This window comes from Podarcis erhardii (assembly GCF_964252035.2).
Source record: "Podarcis erhardii genome assembly, chromosome: 1".
Lineage (NCBI taxonomy): Eukaryota > Metazoa > Chordata > Lepidosauria > Squamata > Lacertidae > Podarcis > Podarcis erhardii.
The window spans coordinates 61,651,124-61,675,612 of NC_138497.1; the positions used below are offsets into that span (position 1 = coordinate 61,651,124).

The window sequence follows — 24,489 nt, forward strand, 5'->3', positions numbered from 1 at the left end:
TTCGATGCAAAGTTAGGATACATTTCTGAAACCAGCTTTTTCCACATTGCTGGACTAGGGCAGAGATCAACTTTGACAAGAGTAAAATATAGCTCTTTTTGGTGAAGGAGGATACATCTGACTGTAATTTAAATATTGTACGAGATTCATCTTAAACAGAACAGTTTTAAATCAGTGATTACATCAGTGCCCCATTTTAGAAATGATCCATTGTTGAGAATTCTGAGCTGTGGCCTCATTTCTCAGTTTTCATTATGGCCTGTTACCAATTTCAACAGTGCTCATAACCAACTAGCAGATATCTTAAAACAATCATACAAGTGTCTGACAACGTCCTAGAAGAAGGGTTTTGAGGGGGTTTTGGTAATCAAAGAGGAGCTGTATTAACAGGCTTGCCTTAATAAATATCAGAATATTATATGCCACCCCAATATCCACAAATTGTGTGAGATTCCAGGGGTTGCAGGCATGCTCATTATGGCCTGTGTTCCCTTTAGGGATAACGAGGCACAGTAGAGACTCTGGTGTCTTTATGATATATGGTTTATTTACACATATATACAAATTGAGCCTATGATGGAGGGGCTCACAGCATCAACACCCCAAGAGGGTCTGTCCTCCTCCATAAGCACACCATTAGAATCAAAGAACAGCAAAAAGCCATCCACTCTGTCTCTTCGATGCAGCTTCTCCCAGCCACAACGTGTTATGGCCACCCCCATTCTCTGCTTGCCAAGCCACTTGCAAAATGACTTCCTGTTCACTTACGTCATCCACTCTAAAAATCCTAAATCCTTTGGGTCTCTGCCCACCAACACACAGCTGCAGGAGGAGTCCCTCCCCTTCTTGTCTGACAGTGTTCGCTGTCTCTTGATAGTTTCCTTGATGAGCCATCAGCCAATGGCTTACACTCACCTAGCCCTGCCAGGATAGCCTGGCATGTTAGCATAAGCTAAACCCAGGGATTTTCAGGTTTGGTGCAGTTTAATAAAACCTTGATTAATTATTAGAATTATGGGTGACTTTCACTCGCAAACCCCAGCACCCAAGACCTATAGCAATCATTTCATTTATGAATCAATTCCCATGAAGCATCTTGATGTTGTGTTTTTTTTTACAGTGTAATAATATTTATAATGTTACATATATAATGGCAGTTAAAAACACTTGCATTTCAAAGCCATTTTGGGGAAAAAACTATAAATATAAAAATAGTTTAAAACTAGAACACATACTTAAAATAAGAGTTCATATCCAGGACTGATCACAGATGTGATATTGATCTGGAAGGCTAATTGAAACTGAACATCTTTAGAAAGCACTGAAAAGCTAATGGAAGGCGGTTGTCTGGGCTGCAGAACGGAGGTCCAAAGCGGAGGTGTTACCACACTAATTCATACGTTAGCTGTTATGTACTGAAGTTCTCACCCTGGGCCAGCAGGGGGATACTGTAGATAGTTATGCAAATGAAGGATTGAAAGTGACATTCAGTGATTGGATAGTTTTAGAAAGTTGCTACAGTTACGTTCTACTGGACCTCTATATAAGCAGGCTGACTGAGCCCTTCAGTTCAGTTCTGTTCTGGCCTCTGAATAAACAAGAGCTGTTTGAAGAATCGCTGTGTCGTCTGATACGTTCACCCACAACTTAACACTAGCCACGTTTATCCCTTTGTAATGTGTTGTCCCCTAGTACTGATAGCAAGAGGGCTTTTGTAAGTACTATGTGTGAGCCTCCTAGGTGCAACACAGGGCTACAGAAGTCCAAAGTTCCCCACTCCTCAGAGTCTTGACCTGGAACAGCCACAATGGAGAAAATCTGAATCAAACTTCTATCAAAAAGTTTACTTTGTCAGTGGCATGTAAAAATAATAGATATATAAAGGAGAATTCCTGGATGGGATGCCAAGATCCAAGTTTGGGGCAAGTACTCTTTGGTAAGGGAACCCCAGCAAAGATTTAAAAAACACAAAACATGCAGCAAAGCAAAGCATGGGAATATAGGTTGTTAGACCTTTAAAATATCCCATTTTAAGTTGCTTCCAATGCTACCCACTTCCCTTATCATAGAAAGAGACCACATGTTTGGCAAGGTAAAATTGGCTAACTTGCAAACTCTCCAAAGCACAGATTCATGTGCTTTTCTATACAGCATTCAAAAAAAGATGCATATTAAAACTTGGCATAGTTACACTGGTGAAAGTTCTTAAATTATTTGTATAGGAGCTCAAGAGTGGCTTGCAAGAGCCATATGGTCTGAGCTGCAGCAACCAGATCAGAGTTTCTCACATGTTGAGCTTCTCAGATAGACTAAGTGACACAAAATGGTGAGGCTCCATGGGGTATCTGGAGACACCATGACAGGTCACAACAGCTGCCTACCATGGAATAGCCAGTTCCTCCCAAGGTGAGCTAAGCCCAGCAGGACAGCTTGTTCTATAATTAGACTGGTTATAGGAGGCTGGTTATTCCACAGTTATTCCATGGTTATTCCATGCTGGGATATTCCATGGTTATTCCATGCTGGTTATAGGAGGCTGGTTATTCCACAGAGGTTTTTGTTAACTTTCCTTTTCATGTCTTCATCTGAACATTAACATTCCATACTATGTCTTTATCTTATGGATATCTGCTTGGAAAGAACTTCACTGTTTCAACCAGGACATTTCACAAAGAGTTTTGAGATGGTTGCATATGTTGGGTCATCATTTCCTCACTTATACTTGCATATAAATAAGACTTTAAGAGACTCCACAAGCCATCAGAACACAGAACATTCTGTGGCCTCATTACTCCCAGAAAAGCAGTGAAGAAGAACTGAAACTATGGGTGGGGGGAACATTTTTAACTGTAACATTCAAAAACACAAGCAAAATCCTCTTTCTAATAATGCAGTCATTTGCAATTCTGGTAAGGAAAGCCAGTTTTTCAATTCACCAGACTCTAGCAATCAGACACATCCATTTTAATGTTGCTCCTATTTGTATTATTGTGGTGGTGAGAAAAGACGACAGATTTTCTTTTTTCTTCACTTTCTGGAGCTACATATGCAAATTCATTTTGCTGTGCATGCCAACATTAGTATGAATATGTATGCCTGGTTCACATCAAGTGCAGGGAAGCACAATGTATTATGCTATTGTCTAGTCATCTGAGTTAGTGCAAGAATCTGCTTACAGCACAATTCTCTTCTGCAAACCTGCATGATTAGGGTAGAACTGCCATACCGTCACAGTTTTTGTATAATAGCATATTGGTTACTATTCAGACCCTTCCCCCCCACATTCCTACTTATTGGTATTCAATTGAGGGCTATAATCTGGTCTGAATCACTGCTATGATAGAGATTCTACATGGAACGTGTTTCCCTCCCCCCTCTTTACAACACCTTGTTAATCGGACCACAACTAAGAACCACACAATAGAATTACAGGTCAAACCAATGGAATTTAGATTAGCTGCAACTAAGTCCTGCTCCATCACTTTCAATGCACCATTCAGTTCAATCTTATGCATGTTTATTCAAAATTCCTATAGTGAGTTTGCAATTGTAGTCATGATGACAGGTTATTCTTTTCTTACTAATGAGTTATTCCTGCAAATAAATATTAATTATTAATAATTAATAATGCAGAAAAAAAAGTACATTGATAAAAATAAATTCCATATTCCTATAATTTTATAAGGTATTGGTAAGACCAGATTACAAATGAAGCTATACTTTCAATGTAATGTGAGTCAGGTGACCACCTTTCTACTCTAAAACAGAAAAGCAATTCCAGAACTCTTTATAATTTATAAAAGGGGTGCCCTTTTTTATCTGATATAAAGTACTATTATATTTCCAATACACCTATAACAAACATTCTGAGTATTGATTCCTACGTAGCCAAAACAGCACTACAGACACACACGACAAGGAGGAATAAGCAAGATTGAAGGAACCCCAGAGTTTAAACAAGGCGCCAGTCAAACGCATTCCTCATCTCCCAGGCCAATGGCTAACTGAACAATCTGTGGTCTTTTAAACTGTGGGGGTGTTGTTTTTGTTCGTTACTATGTGTTTTTACAGACTACTTTGTGATCCTTGGATGAAGAGCAGTATAGAAATTTAATAAACTACAACAGCTACAGAATGTATTTAGGGGAAAACTTCAAAAGAGTCCATGAGGACTGAGCATGCTTAGTAAGCAAGCAATGCTCACTTATTACTGAGCAGAAAAATGAAAAACACTTATTTAATTTATATTTTTGCCAATTTACTTGGTGTTAGATACCATCGATATATCATTTTCATATCATTTTCTCTTAGACCATAACATGCTGTAAAATTTATATCCATATTCCCCAATCGTTCCCATGCTTTCATGTCTATATTATGACCAATATCTATTGCCCAATGTATCACTGAGGATTTTACTTGCTCATCTTTTCTCTCCCATTCCAATATTTTATACATTTCAGACAGCACTTTTACATTGCATTCCAACAGGTCTCTCTCCAGCTGTGATATCTGTTGGGGAACAAATTGACCCATGCTTTCTAGACACAAGTCAGAGAGATTTTCTCCTTGCCCTGATCCTTTCCAAGGGAAAACCTGTTTAGCAAGAGGTCAGAACAACTTGGATTTCAGGGGAAACCTGAATTGCCACTTGCTTTGACTGAGCGCTAAAGAGCAGTTTTCCGTGGGGCAAAGCAGTGGGAGAACAGGGCCCAGGAATTACCATTCAGTTGGTAAAGGGCTTAAAATTTAAAAAGTTAATCAGATTCAAAGTTATAATTTTCATGCCACAACTAAAACAAAATTCTTACATAATTTTGGCCTCTTTTCTAAAAATAAAAGATAATAGTAAACATGGAAAATAAAATATAAGCATGGAAAAATAAAAACATGGAAATAGATAAATATTTCAGAATAAAGGGAAGGAAAAGTTATAAAGTCTCCAAGAAAACATTTAATTTGAGGAAATAAAAAAAAGGCATTTTCAACATTAATTTTTATGGAGCCCTAAACTTATTATTTGGGGATTAAATTACTTTTCTGGCCAATTTTTCATCCAGGTTTACTTAAGATACACATACTGAGTGACCCGCTGGGAAGAGCTAATAATGGGCAGCTGTGTTAGAAAAATAGAACAAGGAGTCAGCATGACTGCCACTAGCTGAAAATCTTTAGCATGGACAAGCTATTGTTCAATGTGAAATGCACACAGTCGCATGCAGAGCAAAATCAACCTGCTTTCAAACCTCCATTCTCTCTCCTTTCACCAGTGATTGCTGAAGACCCCAAACCAACCATTTAGCAGCTTTAGAGGTAATGCCATTTTCCTGCAAACTAGAGCTGTCCACGAAAGCATCTCTCCACTTAAGAATTGTATAGATAATGCAATAAAAAAATCACAGCAGGTTCTAAAAATAAATTAGCTAGCAATAAATCATTTGTTTGATAAAGTCAATGGAGGCATGGGCTGCAGCAGTTCTTGATGCTTTTTGGATGCAGAACAGGGATTATTTTGTTTCTCCTGACACCAGCCTCTGATAGGCCATTGCAAGTCCCAGTTAACAGATGGTAGAAAGCCAACAGCATATCCAGGTGGTGGATCTAATGTCAGGGATGAAGAATAATGTTTCAACGTGTTCAGCCCCCACTATCCAAACATGAGTGAACACTGAGAAAACAATTACTGCCTTTCTCCCAAGATTATCTCCTGTGCACCGGCTACACAGTACCTAACCAAAGGTATGAGCAGCTGCCTTTTAATATAAAATTTAATAAAAAATCATGAAAATATAGTATAAGCAGCTGTCATACTAATGCGCCACGAGTGAATCCATGTTCAGAACTACTGCTGACATGAATCTTCCTTGATTATCTTGTTCCTCTGCAGCAAAAGGAGCAGCTGTAGAGCAAGCTGTGTTTGCAAAATGGGTTTTCACTGTAGACTATTATTTTATTTATTGAATTTGTTAGTTGCTTTATCTTGCCCACAGAGCCTAGGACTTGCCGATCAGAAGGTCGGCGGTTCGAATCCCTGCGACGGGGTGAGCTCCCGTTGCTCGGTCCCTGCTCCTGCCAACCGAGCAGTTCGAAAGCACATCACAGTGCAAGTAGATAAATAGGTACCTCGGGTTACAGACGCTTCAGGTTACAGATGCTTCAGGTTACAGACTCCGCTAATCCAGAAATAGTACCTCGGGTTAAGAACTTTGCTTCAGGATGAGAACAGAAATCGTACGGTGGCAGCATGGCAACAGCGGGAAGCCCCATTAGCTAAAGTGGTGCTTCAGGTTAAGAACAGTTTCAGGTTAAGAACGGACCTCCAGAACGAATTAGGTACGTAACCAGAGGTACCAAAGTACATAGGTACCACTCCGGCGGGAAGGTAAACGGTATTTCTGTGCGCTGCTCTGGTTCGCCAGAAGCAGCTTAGTCAGGCTGGCCACATGACCCGGAAGCTGTCTGCAGACAACCGCCGGCTCCCTCTGCCAGTAAAGCAAGATGAGCACCGCAACCCCAGAGTCATCCGCGACTGGACCTAACGGTCAGGGTCCCTTTACCTTTACTTATCTTGCACAGGGCAACCCAAAGCAGCCATCAAGATACATTAAAACCAAGAGGAAAAAGAAATACAGTCGTACATTGGAAGTTGAACAGAATCCGCTCCGGAAGTCTGTTCAATTTCTAAAAAGTTTGAAAACCTAATCACAGCTTCTGATTGGCTGCAGGAATGTCCTTTAGAAGCCACTGAAGCCCTGTCAGACGTTCAGGTTCCAAAAGAACGTTCACAAACCGGAACACTCACTTCCAGGTTTGTGGCGTTCAGGAGTCAAAACATATGAGTTCCAGGGCGTTCGACAACCAAGGTACGACTGTATCTTAAAACCATCCCGCCCACTTCTAAAAGGCCAGAGATAAATTAAAGCCAAAGGCCTGACTATAAAGATAAGTTTTTGCCTGCCACCTATTGTGTGGGCAGGTAATCCCTCCCCTACCTGGCCTGGTCTCCTTGGCAACGCTTCCCCCAGGTGGGATTGGACAACTGACTGAGGTAGGCGGAGACCTCCAGGTATCCCACCTGAGGGAAGGCAAAGCCAAGCCTATGCTGATGGAGCCGCTCCAGATCTAGGGGCTGCGCGCGTCCACGCAAAGGCCGCCCCCCGTTTTAAGCGGGGAGCAGTCATTGTAAACATGTCACAGCAAGCTACTGCTGGTTCCTCCCCTCCTTCAGAGTAGACTGCAAGAGGCCCCTCACTACATGGAAAAGCTCTGCTGTGTGGCATAGTAAGAATGCATGAAGGCAGCAAAGTATGCCTTCTAAGTAGGCTCAATAATAAGCACTCACTAGTGTGTGTTTGCATTTGTTTAGAGCAGACATAGGCAAACTCCAGCCCTCCAGATGGTAAGACTACAATTCCCATCATCCCTAGCTAACAGGACCAGTGGTCAGGTATAATGGGAATTGTAGTCCCAAGCATCTGGCGGGCCGCAGTTTGCCTATGCCTGGTCTAGAGCAGGAGTTGTCAACCTGGTCCCTACCGCCCACTAGTGGGCGTTTCAGGATTCTAGTGGGCGGTAGGGTGTTCTACGGCACAAGCTGAATCCTCCTTCCATCAAGCACTGGTTCGCGGTATGGAAATTTTACCATTAAGAAAGAAGCATTAGTGCGCGGTAGGTATAAAAAGGTTGACTACCCATGGTTAGAGTTTTTCTCCACTTGCATTCAAGCCATCTCCCTCCACTGAGATGAATGGAAGAGTTTACATGCCAAGGATCTCAGTGCACATAGACACATCTAGGCCATTTGGTAATAGCAACCAAGATTCACAGCTACTGAATTCTAAATCCTTGTCTTGTTCTACAAAGTTGAGAAACTATCACTTCTGGCGACTTTTCTTTAGGTATAAAAATTTGCGATGCATCTGTTAGTGTCCAAAGTTTCAATCCTTTCACCACTTGATTTTATTTTCAAGAAAGGTAATTAAAAATACATTCGATCATCTATCAGCCCTGTCTGTTGTAAAATAATCAGTTGCTAGCCTGGCAATAAGGGTTGTGCAGAAATGGAAACAAGCTTCACAATGATGGAAGCTGATGGTTTGCGAAGTCACTAAATGAGAACTGATTATTGATTTGCTATCCTCCTAACAACATCAGTGTCAAGTGATAATGTACTGTACCACTTGCTTCAGAGTAAATAGCAATTTTTATATTAGACCCTTTCTTGCAAATTGGCTGCTCGCAGGGAAAGCAAAATATACAGCCATCTGAGTATCTTGAAGCAGTACACAAACTGCATTGAGAGAATGCCAGCAAAGCACAGAAACATTGTTGCTGGTGTTTAAAATTTGAGCTTTTCCCATAAACTCCAAATCAAAAGCTTGAGAATTCTAATCCTCCAGTTGCACAGCATAGACAATGCCCTCTTGTTTTCCAATTTGTGTCTGCATGCTATTGTTTTGCGGGAGATTATCCAGTTTGTTATAAACAAACTCAGAATGGCTGCTATTATTATTCAAGAATGCTTAATTATGGGAACTGTGGCCTACAGATTCTGGTTAAAATATAGCTATTAGATGGAATCCAATTGGTGCCCCTACGCAAGAAAAGAATTTTGATCCAGGAGGTGGCTTTCTTTGCCAATTCACTCTTCCCCTACAATTCCTCGCACGACCTGCCACCCTCTTCTGGCGGGTCCAATAATCTGGACATATTTGGAGGGTGGTGCATAGGAAGTAGGACTGAAAGCAGAAATTGCCTCCTTTCCTTCTGTTAGCAGACCAGATCAAAAGTCCTTCTCTGAGTCTATGTTAGGGATAGAAGGTTCTACGTTTCTCATTTTTCCAATCGTAAATTTAGTTGTCCACACTTCCGCAGCAATTTGCGTTTTTTTAAAAATCGTCACAAAAAAAATCTTCAGCATTTTAATGCAAATTTCTTCCATTAAACACATTTGTATGCAACTTGAGTAATGTAAGACATTGTTGCTAGCAATTTCCCCTAATATAATGAGTTTTTGTATGTTATTTTCACTATTAATTTTAATGTGGACTTTCCACTAATATGTGTTTTTGTAGTATTGTTTGAAGAACTCCCTTGCACATTTCAGAATTTGAAGGATGCCTGTGATCTGAATCAAAATTCTCCCCTACTGTACAAGGCACTGATTAAATTACTGCTCCCAGATTTTTCTTTTTATATTGTTTACGTTTTTATCTTCCTTTTCCTGAAAGGAGCTCAGGGAAGTGCATGTTGTCTTCCTAATTTTTGAGAAAAGTGCTGGGAGGTGGGCCAGGCTAAGAATGACTGTAGCCAGGGCTATTTTTCTAGAAAAACAGGTGCCAGAACTCACCATGAACGCCTCCTTTTTTCCTGCTAGAATGGCAATGGCATCCACCTGAGAGGTGCTGGAACTGAATTCGGGTGAGTTCCTCCTGAAAAAAGATCCCTGACTAGCACAGGTTTACCCAGTAACTTTTGTGGCTAAGTGGGCATTAGAAATTGGTTCTCCCTAGTCCTATTCAACATTCTATACCAGGGATGCCCAACGGGTAGATTGTGATCTACCAGTATTTTGCCGGGGTGCCCCAGGTAGATCGCGGGATGAGAGAAAGTGATCATGGAAAAGCAGCTCCTCTACCTTTGCTCCCCCCAAAAAGCTCAACAACTCTTGCCTCTTCTCCCAAAAAAGCTCAACAACTCTGGGTAAATCTCCCCCCCAGTTAGTTGCCACCTTGGGTAGGTCACTGCCAGTTTTTTTATACTGGGAGTAGATCGCAGTCTCTTGGGAGTTGGACGTGCCTGTTCTATACCACACAGATGTCCTCTTTTAAAAAGCTTAGACAAGCCCTGTGGAAATTGAAAGACACAAGCCCTCTGTATATGTTGCTTGTGTCTGTGGCATAACCATGTCCAAATCAGAACTGGAGCCATGCTTTTCGCTCTGCCCCCATCAGATCTTCTTTAGCAGCTGCACACGAGTGTCTATATGCAAAGCCCAATATGCAAACTCCTGCCCACGTGTAGGAGTCCTGCAGGATCAGCACACCATCACACACAAACCCTATATGTGAGCAGGAGCTTCTACACACATGCACCATTTTGCTTTGGGCTTTCTGTACATAACATAGAGTTGTTAAAGAAAGAGGATTTGATGTTGGGAGGCGGCACTATAAACACATCTCTGTTCCAGTTTGTAATGTACACATAAAGTTAACATACTGTGTGATGGCACTGTCAGTAGAGCATAAGACTCTTAATCTCAAGGTTCTGGGTTCAAGCCCCACACTGGGCAAAAAGATTCCTGCATTGCAGGGGGTTGGACTAGATGATCCTTGTGGTCCCTTCCAACTCTACAGTTCTATGCTACTCTATGATTCTATGCTACTGCAGAAATGTACAATTTGAAAGTGGTTACATAATTCTCAAACACCCATGAATGGAGTTCTCCTGACAATCATGTTGGGCAATCCTAAACTAGAACTTTTAAAGCACCCTCTGATTATTTGTAGCACGTTGTTGTTGCTAGAACTTTTAAAGCACCCTCTGATTATTTGTAGCACGTTGTTGTTGTTGTTGTTGTTGTTGTTGTTGTATTTCTCACTTATTACATAAAAACTGCAAACACAGATGGTTGAGCACCTATCAAGTTGTAAGAAAAACAAATCCGCCACCAAATAAGATGTTACATACACCAGGGAGGTATAAGGAGCCAAGTTCAATAGAAAAATATCCCCATGCTCAGCAGTCTCCAGGAGCTATGGAAAGATGAGTATCAGTTGGAAAAGAAAAAACAGAAAGGGGGGGGGGAGTAAGAAGTGAATTGGCTTCCTTTAAGCTCCTGACAGCTAATCCTTATGGCTAAAAAGAACCGCCAATTGTCCTTCAGAGGGATTAGAAACTGGTAGATTCTGCCTCCTTTGTGGTCATTCACAGCTTTGCAGTGTCTTGTGAAAGGCTGTGGACAGCATTTATGGGGACTACCACTCCCATTAGCCATACCCAGCATAGTCAGTGGTCAGCGATGATGGGAAGTCTAACAACTTCTGAGGAGGCAGAATTTAATGCCCATCATCATCAATGAACTTGCCGTTCAGTGCATCATAGAATGCAGAACTCCTGGCACTGCAAAGGGTGGCTTTAATGAGCCAGACTGTTTTGAGCTCTTGTCAGAGGAGCTTTTTCCTCCACTGATGTGTTCTGGAGTTTTTGCAGCCTACCTCCTCTTCTGGCTCTTGGGTGGTGGGAATTGCTTCTGTTCTATTTGACCTGAGTCAGTCCAGACAATTATTACCCACCATAAGCTACTGAGCCACTGTGCAATTGCATATGATGGTGGTATTGTTCCAGCAGTGCACATCCTCAGCTTCTACTCTTCCCCATGGAAGTGCAGATAAATCCCAGTGACACCATGGGCTCATGGTAGAAATTACAGGGGCAGGCCTTGGATTATGATTGGAGAGGCAAACACATGCACCAGGCTATTCCATGGTTTTAATTTTAGTTGTTACCTTTTCTGAGGGATAACAGCAACAACACATGCACTAGGGATGCTAAGACTAAACTACATTGCAGCTTTGAGAAAGGAAAGGGCTATGTATCAATGAGACCAATTGCTCATCCACACCAAGTTCTATTGTGTATTTACTGCATATTTGAGGCTGGTTTGAGGTGTCATCCACATGTTTCCCTCATGCAGCATCCACCTCACAGTTGATTTTACAGTCAATTTAGATTTCCCTGATGCTGGGAAAATTCTAAGAGATCAAACCCCAATTTACAGTTAGATGCTTACCAAATACACCAGGCATAGGCAAACTCGCCCTCCAGATGTTTTGGGACTACAACTCCCATCACCCCTAGCTAACAAGACCAGTGGTCAGGGATGATGGGAGTTATTGTCCCGAAACATCTGGAGGGCCAAGTTTGCCTATGCCTGAAATACACACTTCCATTTTGCATTCCCTTACCTAATTACATACCCCTAGACATCAATGGGGATGCGGGTGGCGCTGTGGGTTAAACCACTGAGCCAGAAGGTCGGCGGTTCAAATCCCCACGACGGGGTGAGCTACCGTTGCTTGGTCCCTGCTCCTGCCAACCTAGCAGTTCGAAAGCACATCACAGTGCAAGTAGATAAATAGGTACCGCTCTGGCAGGAAGGTAAATGGCATTTCTGTGCACTGCTCTCATTTGCCAGAAGCGGCTTAGTCATGCTGGCCACATGACCCGGAAGCTGTACACTGGCTCCCTCGGCCACTAAAGCAAGATGAGTGCCGCAACCCCAGAGTCGGCCACGACTGGACCTAATGGTCAGGGGTCCCTTTACCATCAATGCTTCCTGCATTCCCTGGCTTCTCAATTCTTTTCATCTCACTTCTGTAGTGTAGCATCAACTTCCAGCTGCCTGGTGTAATTATTACATTAATTCGAACCTGCTGTGAATGCACAAACTCATTCCTGCTTACTGAAAGGTAGGTGCCCCCACCCCACCATTTCCAAAGAAGTGGATGCATAGGATTGCAGCCCTTGGATTCTCAGTGAGAGCTTGCTCCTTGGCCCACAAAAGGTTAAATGAAGCAAATGAGATGGTTTCCAAGAGAGGAAGGAAATGGGGGGCAGGGATCCTCCAGAGCAGAGGCCCTTCCTCATCCAGGCTTGGAGACAAGCTGGATGCAAAGAGGGACCACAGATCTTATTTAGGAGTGAGGCTAACTTGAGATCCTGCCCATATGTGGACTTGCCCAAAGCACAGATAAAAAAATGTTCAGAGCATAATCAAACAGCAGCTATGAGCCTCACTAGCCTGGTATGTTGAATGCTGGCTTTGCAAATGCAAAAGTGGGCATTAGCTCAAAATATGTCTCATTATTAATTACGAAGAGAGTGAGAAGGTCAGGGTAAGGGTGACTTAAGTCGTAATAAAAATGAGTATTCTGAATAGCAAAAATCTGTATTACGATCCCATTATTAGTGAGCATCAGCCCTGCCAGCTAAAATATTCCAAATGCCACAACCAACCAAGCCAATCACCATAGCCACTTCCATGCAAATTAAGCTGTTATGCGTACTTCCTTTAATTTCCTTAACACTTGGGGTTTCTTCAGTGGATTGCACCCTCAGATAATCAGCATCTGGATAATGGGATTTTATTGAGATTTTATTACTATTACCTGTTATTTAGCAGCTTTTCTTTGCTTCTGCTTTGTATATTGTCTTCATTGTAATGAAGCTTTTCAGAAAGAATACAGGCTTTCAGGATGACATTTCTCTATGATTTATGCACTAGATATGCCTCATGACGAACAAGTGTTTCCTTTGTTGCAGAGTCTTCACAAGTCATTTCATTTAATTTCAGTCATTTTTCCTGTCAGCAAAGTAGTTTAGAATGAAACTGGGCTACATTTGAAGAGGGGAACAAACACTGCCTGAAAGAACACGTCTGTACAAAAACCTGATGCAAACTGAACCAGTCCAGAGAGCCTTATGCATAATAGTGCTTACTCATCTCTCATCACCACACTTCCCTCCTGGGATCAAGTAACTGGGTAAACACTCTGAGATGTCATCAATTGCAGCACCCATCACAATTTGTGGGTCAAGGATGGAAGCAGGGGGTAACCTTGTCTTACAAAAGGTGGCATCCAACTGAACAGTTCGGCAGCACAAGCACTCGGGGGTACACAATGGAACTAACTTTCCCTCTCATCTCCCTGCACGCCCCCTAAAAATGTTCTGGGGGTTCAATGCAAATTTATGGAGTGCACATGGGAGAGGATATGGAAGGGAAGTTGCATTAGTGCAAAGTTACTTATATATAAAAATCAGTATCAATTCAATTTCCTTCTGACACATCCTTCCTCTTATTCTCTGGGATCTCACCCAGGGTCCAAACAAACTCTCAGCTCACCTGCAAACATCTCACAATGAGAAGAGTTCCAGGAAACAGCAGCCATCTTTCTAGTCTGCTGTCACCAGGCTTGTTTTTTAAGGGCAATCCCAAGGTGGATGTCAACAGCTGTGTCCCATTCAGCGGCACTCTCCATACCCAGTCCCAGGTGCAGCAGGTTTGTTGAGTTTTGCTTTAAATAAATGGGAGAAATGGACTCACTTTTATTTCCACAGCCTGAATTACAAGCAGACTACCATGAAGAAGAAAAACAGAGTCTAAATTGTAAATAATGCTCATGGCTGTTTATGCTAACTTATTTCCCTTTATCTATATAGGGTATCCATGTCTAATAAGATTTTGTGAAACCTGCTGCAGCCGAAAAAGCAATATTCTGAAAAACAGTTGTTAGGAGAAAGAGAGAGCTTGTGTAAGAAGGCTTTCTCAAGTGCCACAACACCCAAAATTCCTTAGACGATGTTGGCCAGGCTTCCTCAACCTCAGCCCTCCAGATGTTTTTGAGACTACAATTCCCATCATCCCTGACCACTGGTCCTGCTAGCTAGGCATCATGGGAGTTGTAGGCAAAAAAAATCTGGAGAGCCGAGGTTGAAAAAGCCTGATGTTGGCATTTCTTATGAGTAGACCGGAGAAACCAGCAACAGCAGGGAGGGACAAGCAACAGCAAACTGAGATCCTGGGATCAACAGGAGCCAGTCCTGCTCATAGAATTGACCAAGCTCAGAGCATATCATTATGAAAACCAGCCTGTTTACATCCTTTGTCAGGCAAAAGAATGCCTATAGCTTTGTGATGGCTCCTTAAGGAAGCTAAAGCCTAGAAAATGGGAGGCTTTTATGGAATATTCCAAGTAAGAACAGGGATGGGGGGACCTGTGGCTCTCCAGGTGTTGTTAGACCCCGACGCCGATTGGCCCCAGCCAGCATAGCGAATAGTGAAGGATGATGGGAAATGGGGGAGGGGGGCTACAGGTGAAAGCTGGACCATAAAGAAGGCTGATCGCCGAAGAATTGATGCTTTTGAATTATGGTGCTGGAGGAGACTCTTGAGAGTCCCATGGACTGCAAGAAGATCAAACGCATCCATTCTTAAGGAAATCAGCCCTGAGTGCTCACTGGAAGGACAGATCCTGAAGCTGAGGCTCCAATACTTTGGCCACCTCATGAGAAGAGAAAACTCCCTGGAAAAGACCCTGATGTTGGGAAAGATTGGGGGCACAAGGAGAAGGGGACGACAGAGGATGAGATGGTTGGACAGTGTTCTCGAAGCTACAAACATGAGTCTGACCAAACTGTAGGAGGCAGTGGAAGACAGGAGTGCCTGGCGTGCTCTGGTCCATGGGGTCACGAAGAGTCGGACACGACTAAACAACAACAGGTTCCCTATTCATGGTACAGAGAAATCCATCTGATCCCAGAGTAGATGACCCTCAACATACACACTCTAACCAATGAATTGTACATAGGAAAAACAGATATTTTTTGGAATCAGAAACAGAAGTAGGCAGGGAGAAGGAAAGAAAGGGAGAGGGCTTGTCAGCTGAAGTCACCTACTTGGATGCAGAAGCCTCTTTCTGGGGACCTGACCCAGGGCAGTGGACCTGCTGCTTGAAGGAGTGTTTAAGTTCTTTGCCTCCACCTATGTTCTCTTCCCATATTTATAAATAAACCCAAATGTTACAAAATGCCACATCTCCAATGATCTCTCCTTTAGAAAAGAAAAAGACACCAAACCCTGTTTAAGTATTCTGTTACCTTCATTTGGCTTCCCCATTTGCCCTCAGGTACTTGTGCACACTTTTGTGTCAACTGGGACTTGTTAGAAAACCCAAAAGTTCTACTTAGTCTTTTTGTTGCAGATGCTCTTGGCAGCCATCTGCTAATGTTGGCTATTATTCTCAAGCGCAGCCGAAGTATAAAGCTAACAGAATGCACACAAAGCATTTAGCCAGGTCATGAAAACCCTGGTTGGAGATTGTATCTCTTCATCAGGCATTGGTGCAAAACTACATGAAGCGCCATGGCAGATCGCCCCTTCCCCCTCTGTCTGTAACTAAGGAGAGGGTGATGGAAAAGTCCTTGAAAGTGTGTGTGTGTCCACCTGCCTTAATGTGTGTATTTGCCTGTCAGCCTGTATATCTTCCTCTGCTGAAGGTGTGTGCATGCACCTTCTTGACTACATGTGCCAATGTCTATGCATCTGCCTGCCTGTATAAATCCCCCTCCCACTAAGTGTCTATGTACTCTGAGAGTGTGCTTGTGTCCAACCATCTGACGCTCAGAGAGCTGACTCTCAATGTGGCCATCAAGTCAAAAAAGGTCATCCATCCCACTCCACTCTTTATTCTGTAGGTCGACTGGCATGTTCTCTCCCTCCTGGTCATTCGTTCGGGAGCTTCAAAAGCTTTCTTCAATCCAAACATCACAGCGACCAATACCAAGAAGCATCAACATACTTAGGAACCTGCAGGGTATTGGTGGTTCATGTAACAGACCCAATAGCACATCATCTTGGCTAATCTACTTTATTTACATATAACACACTTGAAGCATTCTGACTTAGCTCGTTCCTCTTTCTCATCAGTCAGCAAAGGGAAAGAACAAAGGACAATAATCCTACATTCCGGAACATAGTAACACAAAACATCCTGTCTGTCACTTCCCACACTGTGGAATGAAAACATACACCGTCATGTGATAACAACAATCCCATGACTGCAAACACGGAACAAAAATCCTAACAGGTATCACTGGGAATCTTCAGAAGTTGAGCACCAGTTGCACGCAGCCTACCACTACACATGCAGAACTATGTACTAAGATAAATTTCAATCCGTGTGCATAAGCAACATAGATAAATCTTTTGCTAAATTGGGCAAAAGAAGACAAGTTTTAGCAAAGTCATCTATTAAACGAAGGTGAGAATATCAAGGCCATACTGCCCATCAGCTTCTATAATAATGGCTTATTGTGGATAGCTTCTTAACCTGGATAAAAGCCAGCTACCACTGGACCTACATTGCAATGGTTGACACACTGATTTTGAAAATAATAGCACCTATGGTGCTGAACTGCCATATTTTAACCTGAAGATAGACCTTTTTGACTAGATGAAGTTGCAGTGATCGCCCTGTTCTCATTGTTTCCCAACAGGGAAGGTACAATTGCAGAAATCCTTGCAATCCTGTGCTGACATGCGTATCCTTCCAGCACTAGTCAGTCACTGAAGTGCAATCCTGAGGTGTACTGTTTGAAGGAAATTAAGCACTGCGGTTGTGTGCATGAGCTGCGCCTCAGTTCAGTGACAATTCAAAATTGTTATAGGGCATGTTCTCCTGACTACTTCAGTATGTTAAGTTCCTTTCAAAATACACAATCAAACCTCGAGAGAATTGTCTGCGTGTTGTGTGCTGCTGTTCCTGTTTGAATCGACTCTCTGCTCTGAGCCAGCACCTTTTGTTTCCCCATGGCCATTGCTAACAGCCAGAAGGCTAAGCACAATCCCATGAAACATTATACTGACAGCCTTGGCCTCAAGGTGTTTCACAGTGTGTGATCTACATGCAGCATGCAAATCTTGTTTAATTAAACCATTGACTCTCAGTGCTAGGAACTCATAGTATGCCGGTGACTGCCATTCATGCTGTGACCTATGATTCCTTGAGGTTAATGGTTTGTTCCTAGTAGTGCACACATTTTCGAAGCTTTAATGTGGTGCTGAATGGACTCAGGAGACTACAGAAAATTTGTATTTGAAAAAGCAAAAAAATGGGGGGGGGGTGAGGGTTGAATCTTTTGATGCTAAGCGTTCAGGAGAAACCCACCTCCCCCAGCTTTCTATTTGATTATAATTATTGCATAATGTATTCACTAGTTTAAAATGGTGCATTTTTCTGATGGAACTTGGCTAAGAGAAAGGCATAGTTACATGCACCTTGCTCATATATTAGTCAGAGCTCATACAAATGATTAAACTATAATATACTTACTGATTGGATAATAACAGAGCAGGGATTTTTATTTTTTTAAAGAATTTTATGAGTATTTAAATAGCTGTGGATTACAGTCCAGAATGTTTGAAGGTTTTTTCCTTATATGCGCACAGCACACAGCGGTCATTAAACTCTATGTAGGAATTGCTGTGGCTCTCATGATAGGCATGTATTTGCGTGGATGAACCTATTTGAAGTGGTCTCTTGTCACACTGCAGTTCACAGATCTGTCGGCAGCCACATGAACTACACATATGGCAAATTGTGTGTTTGAGATGATAGATTACAGACATACACCTTCCCAGAGTCAAGGCCTTTCTGAATAACACCTCAATTCAAGAGGTCTTAACTTTAGTTATATGTCTTCACATAAGTAAGCCCCACTGGGCTTTCCCCCAGGTAAAGTTCTCTGAGGTTGAATCTTTAGAAGTGGAAAGCATGACAATTGAAACCGATAGCATGTAACACACCTAACTTCAATAATATTGTGGGAAATAGTACATGCAACCTCATGAAGTGTGTTTATTGCTATAGTCCTTTTTCATCTGTTTCTGAGACATCTGAAGGAGCAATTAAAAACTCCAATTTCTTAATAAATGCTATAAAATAATATTGTGTGTACAGACCGCTTTTCTCCCATTTGTAATAATTCCGAACATGCTCATCTAGAGAAGATCAAACTGTGTTAATTAGTATGCAACTAATGCACGAGAAAAAGAATTTCTTTTGTACTGATAATGCTTTGATAAATCCCTGTGCAATTAAAATGCTTAATTCCCATCTTAAAAGTAGCTTTTTAAAGTATGAAATGTGTTTTTTTTTTAAAATGTACTGGGATTTATTTTAGTACAACTTACTTTTATAAATGCATCAAAAGTGTTTTCAACTACCTTCTTACGTGTTATTTATTTTTTAAATACAAATCCTTCTATTATTTTCCTTATTAAGCCATTTCACTCTAGGAGGAAGAATCAAGACATGTTCTCCCGCATATATATATACAATATATCCAAAATCCCACAATAGATGCATAGAATTTTATGGTAAAAATAGATGTTCATTACAAAACCATTCAGTGCTGTTGTATACATATTTAGCCAGACATAAGCCCCATTGTGCTTAGTAGAGCTAACTACTCGGTTTCACAATCTCCACCATTTTTGGTAAGAATTGGGAAAACCTGTTGCTTCATTTTCTGCTTCATTTACCTGCTGTTCCACAAACTGTCACTGAATATTTTGAACACTATTCCACTGAAGTAGAAGATCAGCATCACTGTTGCACCTGTTATGCATTATTATTATTATCCTGAATAGTGTAAAGTGAACATCGTATTCCCCATCTCTCCTTCAGCCAAACTACACATTACATTAGTTATGCATCTTTTAAAGCATACTTGGCTGACCACAGGGCGGGGTGGGTGGGTGGGTGTATGTGTTTGTTTGCTATATACATTTTTTGTGTTTTTATATTGTAAACTGCCCTGTGATCATCTGATGAAATTCAATAAATAATAATTTAATAAAGAGAAATTTAATAAATAATAATAATGTTTAGGAAAAGCAGCCATAGAGACCCTATTCTGGAATGTGGTCACGATCTGGACTCAGGCTCCATACCAAAGATCCCACCACCAGTCTTTTCCTCTGAAGGCTATGTTTACTAGAAGCTTTACCCTTGTGGGCAAATGGCAGCAGGAAAGTGGCGCAATGCCCCAATCCAGATTGATGTACTGTTTTGCCCTAAGCAACAGAATGCAGAGTGCAGTCCTTCTTATACATCACAGGCAATTAGTTTTAACGTGTATTATTTTGGATTTCAGTTACTTGTTCTTTCCCAAATGAAAATTACCTCCCCAAATCTGCCCTGCAATAATAGGCAGAAAAACACAGGGGGGCATTTCACTGAATATTTCTGAAGGTTAAATCTGGATGAGACATTTCCAGTCACTTACTGTTGAATTAAGCTCTATTGTTAATACATACTGATGGATGATGAGCTATGAAAAGGAGGACTGAAAAAATTAGGGCCCAGGCCAATTGCCTTCTTCAAAAACAGTCAAACAAAACCCAATAATATTAAAACCAGATCTACAGTTGTGGCTGAAATTCTCTACCCCATTCAGTTACTTGACCAGTTTGCAGAAGGTTCTTCAGCAGAAGAGGGAAATTTATCAACTATTCAAGAAGAACTTGAAATGTTCCAAATTTTAGCTAAAAATTCTTTGAGAAACATTGGGTCAGTCCTATATCCTCTATCCCTCAGCCTATTATAATCCTACGATAATTATTATCTGCAAAAACTCAATATGAATATTTTTAATTGGGAGCAGAAAATTGCATATATTCTTGGCATACAGAATCTTCCAAACAATGCTGAATCACTAAAGCCTGTGTCTTCTGCAAATGCTACTTTTCTCTGTATTTCTCCTTTGTACTCCTAACTCATATTTGGCTAACACATATTGTAGGTCTTGCATTAGATATTCCACTGACTATCTTTTAATCCCAGCTTTATATGGACAAAAGTTTGTGGGCTAGCAAAACTGTTTTTGAAAGATGAAAAAAACTTTGAACGCTATTAGCTTTATATACCTACTTGGCTGCTTGCAGTTCTGACTCCCAATTGTTGAGACGTTAATGACATCCACCTAATACTTGACAGGGACCCTATGGTGTGTAAAAATAATTATTTCTCTTAATCCTGTTCAGTGGAAAGGGCTATTAATAAATGAAAGCAAACAGCTGTAAATTGTGTATTATTAAATAAAGAATAAACTATTACTAATACTCAATAGAGGATGGTTGGTGGGAAAATATCAATTTTTTAAAAAATCAGTTTGCTTAACAGAAAATGCTTAAAGGTGCAATCATGCCGTTGAAATAAAATGGCAAAACTCCTATTTATTAATCAGTTTGGATCCCAGTCATAACAACAAAATGAAGGAAGGGAAGTCCTATAAAAATCTGACAACCTATTTTATTGGATTAAGCTTTTCATGCTGGTTTTATAATTTAATACGGCACATTCCCACAAGATGCAGTGCTCCACAGCATCAGCAATGGATAGGTTGGACAGGTGCAGGACTAGCAAGCTAACACCATACGCGAGCCGATCAGCACTGTTGTAAACAAAATCTGCTCTTTTTTTCCCCTTATAGGGTATATAAAAGCCCGTAAAGAGTCCTAAAGTGGGTTCCCTGTCAGTAGGAGAAAACAACAGAGGCCAACCAGGAATATTGAGAAGCAAAGCAGCTAGTAAGCCTGATCTTTATTAAACTGTTGCAACGAGGTCCTCACTCACCATATGCAGGAGGGAGGAGGAATCCCGAACCATGGATTTTTTGAAATTGCCACCCTCTAAGCTTAAGGCCACCCCCAATACATCATATATACATCACAGAAGGGCTGGTCTACAGCAGAATCCTAAGGCAAGGATAATGGTCACTAATTGCTTGATAATAGTCTCTGATTGCATTACCTGGACAGTCTGGCTACTCTTTTGTGATGGTGAATACTTTAGTTCCTGAATCCAGGTCACAGGCTCACTCTATTCATACACAGATACACGCTTAAGACAGGATTTGTGAGCAAAGAAACAATGGGGAGGCTTTCTCCATTTGCCTCCCTTACTGCAGAGGAACACTTGAGGTCACTGGGAAAGTCAAAATGGCTTCAGGACTGCTTTCCTGCACTGTTTCAGACCCAACTCTATTCATTATTTTCACTGCCATGATCCTACATTGTGTCGAAGGGAAACTCCCCACCGGAGTAGAAATCATATCAAACAGATGGAAAGCTCTTCAATCTGAGCAGGCTGAAAGCAATGAGTAAGGTTACCGTAACTTCAGTCATAGAGCTTCAGTATGCTGATGACAACATAGTGTGCGCATGCTCAGAGGATGACCTCCAAACCATCCTAAATATATTTGCAGAAGCATATGAAAAGCTTGGCCTATCACTCAACATCCAAAAAACCAAAGTGCTGCACCAACAAGTACAAAATAACCCCTCTGCAGTGCCACAAATTCAACTCAATGGTGTAACGTTGGAAAATGTTAATCACTTCTCCTACCTAGGCAGTTATCTTTCCACAAGGAACAACATTGATGCCGAAATCCAGCATCGCCTGAGCTCTGCAAGTGTAGCTTTCTTCCGATTGAAGTGCAGAGTGTTTGAGGACCAGTACATTCGCATGGAAGCCAAAATGCTTGTTTACAAAGCTATTGTACCACCAACCTTACTGTATGCTTGTGAAACATGGACCACTTATAAACGCCACCTCCAACTCCTCAAAAGATTCCATCAACTGTGTCTCCGAAAATTTTACCCATCACTTGGGAAGACAGGCGAACTAATATCAGTGTACTGGAAAGAAGATCACCAGTGTTGAAGCAATGATTCTTCAACATCAACTTTGTTAGAAAGTCATGTTGCGCGGATGCCTGATGATCATCTTCCAAAGCAACTACTCTATTCTGAACTTAAAAATGGAAAGCGTAATGCTGGTGGTCAACGAAAGAGGTTTAAAGACTGTCTCAAGGCAAATCTAAAAAAATGTAGTATAAACACTGGCAACTGGGAAACACTGGCCTGCGAGCACTCCAGTTGGAGAACAGCCTTTACCAAAGGTGTCACGGGCTTTGAAGACACTCGAACTCAGGACGCAAGGGAGAAACATGCTAAGAGGAAGGCACGCTTGGCAAATCCACACCATGATCAACTTCCGCCCGGAAACCAATGTCACCACTGTGGAAGGAAATGTGGATCCAGAATTGGCCTCCACAGTCACTTTCAGACTCATTGTTAAAACTGTGTTAATGGAAGACAATCTTACTCGGCTACGAGTGATCGCCAAAGAAGAAGATACTTATGTATGTGTTTGCCTTGTAAATTTATTAACATTTAATTTATATATTTGAGACTTTAAATTCTTATAAAAAGAACATACAGTAAATCGCACTTAAAAGGGACTAGCACCATGTGGAGAACAAAGAGGAATAGGAGGATCCCGTTATCAATCAGGTCTTGTATTCAAAGCACCATCATAAAGGCAATACCAGGACAAGGGTGTGGCTCCACCTGAAAGCATGTTAAGACCTGAGCAACTCGGAATAATTACTACTGGCTTTGTAGTATGTCCTTTTTCAGACCCCAGGACCCACTTTTAACCCAAACATGCATTTGGAGACCCATTTCTTAACCATTTACCATCTATTTGCATGACAGTGTTCCTGTTGTGACCCACTCCTGGGTCCTGTCAACTCTACAGGAATCCTATTAAGACACGACTGAGTAACTGTCCTCATTTTCCACAGGGGAAACTGAAAGAGGGAGGCAAGCAGCTTGGCTAAGGCCGTTTTATGAGTTCCTCCCAGATTTTAGGTTTGAACAGGAAGCTTCTTATCCCAGCCATTCCAAAGACTGGGTTTTCTTCCTAAGCGCACACCTCATTCTTACACACAGAAGGAAAACAATCACGCTATTACCTCAAGGAAAAGAAGCACGACGACACTTTCCTTGCTTCGCTTGAACTGCAGCAAGTGATCCCGAAGTTCTCTTTTTTGAGGGAAAGGATCATACCAACTAGATAAGGGGGAAGCTGAAGGAGGCACTTACCAATTCCCCCCCCACACACACACACATCCTCCCTTCCTTGCCCCTCTAATCAAGCAGCTCTCAATAGCCCTGAGCTAGTGCTAAATGCTGGTGTTAAATGCCAAACTGCCACTTTATTTCTGTAAGCTTCCCAGATCTCGCACCCCCCCACACACACATTGGGTTAATTGCTCCAGTACCATCCATGGGGTGGTCTTAAAAACTAGGGGGGGCGGGGCTTCATTCTGTTTTGGACGTGGCAGGATGCAGTTTGTCCTTCAGTACTAACAGTATTCAACTAGGCTGGGAAGGAAAGGGTGCTTTTGATTACTAAAGGCTGAAAGGTGTGTGCATCTGGATGAGACCTGCAAAGCAAATCCGTGTGTGTGTTGGGTAGTTGTCTTTTTAGAGCAGACAGACCAGGTGCTAGAAATTAACCCAGTTCTCATTGAACACCACCTGATCAAAAGGTCTCACTTCTACCTTTTCTTATGATACCAAGGTGCTGCCCTTGTTTCTATCTCCCCTGCTTCCTTGATTTGCTATTTCTCATAAATTCAGGCTGCTTCTCTCTGTCTTTACTTTCTGGCTTTCCTTCAGTCAGAGCAGGACATTCCGGCCTGACAGCAGTAGCAAGCTGGGAGATGCAGCAGATTGTTGTTGTTGTTTAATTAACGAACTGGTTGGAGGAAGGCAGCATTGATAATTTGCTCTAGATATTTGCAGAGTGCATGCCAATTTACCTGCCACCTAAGGGTTTACAGATGCATATTTCCTAGATGGAAAGGGCCTATATGAGCTTGAAGTGCTGAAACATTGCAGGGGTGTAGGGGTGTACCTAGGTTTGGATTGGAAGGAGTTCAGAGTGTTTATAATATTTTAGTACATTTTCATATATGTAAATAGAACATAGATTGAGGCAGATCTACGGTACATCTTAAACCAGGGCTGGTTAACTTGTGACCTTTTAGATGTTATTGCACTCCTAGCTCCCA

General features: G+C 41.7%; 1 long non-coding RNA gene across 6 annotated transcripts in view; it reads right to left on the bottom strand.

Annotated features, from left to right (window-relative positions):
* LOC309327456 overlaps positions 1-23,666 on the bottom strand; it is a 53,000-nt gene extending 29,334 nt beyond the window's left edge. For 2 of the 6 annotated variants that reach the window (XR_014150544.1, XR_014150545.1), the window contains exon 1: positions 20,496-20,568. This is a non-coding gene — a long non-coding RNA (uncharacterized lncRNA). Of the gene's footprint in view, positions 1-13,169; positions 13,364-20,491; positions 20,569-23,345 lie in introns of those variants that run through there. The other 4 variants (XR_014150546.1, XR_014150542.1, XR_014150543.1 and 1 more) reach the window with 4 other exon arrangements.
* Positions 23,667-24,489: the final 823 nt, after the last annotated feature.